A 1,833-nucleotide genomic window follows, 5' to 3' on the forward strand; every position below is an offset into this window, starting at 1 on the left:
TGTGGAAATCTTCGAGGGTTAGTCTCATGATCTTCTCGTTGCTACCATCTTCTAGTTTGGATCTTGGCTTGTTGTTCGTTCTTGCGGTAGCAAATTTTTTGTTTTCTATGCTACGAATCCCATCATATGTAGCCAGCAAATCCAACCTCGTCGGCAAAAAGAGTGCTGGTGCATCATACCACACCTTCCTCGGAACCCCAACCGTCCGGGAAAAAAATAAGCCCTTCGGATCCTGAATGCCACGCTTCCGGCCGTGCCACAGTACGTCAAGTGGTCGAAAAAACCATGCACCTTCGACGGGGCAGATCATCCGACCGTCATCCCCAAAGAGTGCTACGCTTTGGTTGTGAGTCCCCGCATCGACGGGTATGACTTCTCCAAGTGCCTAATGGACGGTGGAGCCATCCTGAATATCATGTACTTGGAGACTATGGAGAAAATGAACTTTACCAAGGAGCAGCTCAAGCACAACACCACGGAGTTCCATGGTGTGGTTCCAGGTAAAAAGGCAAACTCTCTAGGCAACATCAAACTTCATGCGGCCTTTGACGATGTTAACAATTTCCGTGAAGAGATGATCACGTTTGAGGTTGTGCCCTTCAAGAGCTCCTACCATGTCATTTTGGGTAGGCCCACCTACTACAAGTTTCACGCAAGGGCATGCTACATCTACAACAAGCTCAAGATTCTGGGTCCCAACGGTAGATTACCATATCCGGAGACTACAAGAAAGCTCGAGACTGCAAGGAGGGCGAAGCCGCCTTTGCAGAATCCGTACTATCTGGAGAGTAGTTGCAAGACTACATTGTCGCGGTGGATCCCAATGAGATGCATACCACCAAGAAGCAGATCTCCGACCAGAAGACCTTGTTCAAGGCCGCGATAGACACCAAGAAGGTTGACCTCATTAAAGGCGACACCACCAAGCAAGTGTCCGTCGGAGTTGGCCTGGAACCCAAATAGGAAGGCGCGCTCGTCGAGTTCCTCAAAGCTAACATGGATATCTTCGCATGGCAACCTTCTGTCATGTCCGGAGTACCAAGGGAACTTGTTGAACACTACCTCAACATAAATCCGGGTGTCAAACCGATGAAGCAAGCTATGCATCGCTTTGGAGACAAGAAGCGTCTTGCCATAGGGATGAAATTAGCAAAGATACTAGAGGCAGGATTTGTAGTAGAAGTTATCCATACTGATTGGGTCGCAAACCCCGTCCTTGTACTCAAAAAGAATTCTGAAATACTAAGAATGTGCATCGATTACTCCAGCTTGAATAACCATTGTCTGAAGGATCCGTTCCCCTTGTCGCGCATTGACCAAGTCATTGATTCGACGGTAGGGGCGGAACTTCTGTGTTTTCTTGACTCATATTCCCGGTACCATCATATCCGGATGAAGAAGTCCGACCAAAAGACGACCTCGTTCATCACACCCTTTGGCACTTACTGCTATGTCACCATGCCTTTTGGTTTGAAAATGCAGGTGCCACCTACCAACGTACGATGCAGCGGTGCCTCAAGGACCAAATTGGCCGGAACGTGCACACTTACGTCGACGACATCGCGGTCATGACCCGGAAACGATCCGACTTGATAAGCGACCTCAAGGAAACCTTCAAAAATCTCCGACGGTACAAGATGATGTTGAATCCGCTGAAGTGCGTCTTTGGCGTACCGGCTGGAAAACTCCTTGGCTTCATTGTGTCTCATAGAGGCATTGAAGTAAACCCGGAAAAATCAAGGTCATCCTGAACATCAAGAGGCCGACTTGTCTCAAAGATGTACAACGATTAACTGGTTGCGTTGCTGCAATCAGTAGATTCGTTAGCCGTCT

The sequence above is a fragment of the Lolium rigidum genome, chromosome 1 (assembly GCF_022539505.1).
Source record: "Lolium rigidum isolate FL_2022 chromosome 1, APGP_CSIRO_Lrig_0.1, whole genome shotgun sequence".
NCBI classification, from domain to species: Eukaryota; Viridiplantae; Streptophyta; class Magnoliopsida; order Poales; family Poaceae; genus Lolium; species Lolium rigidum.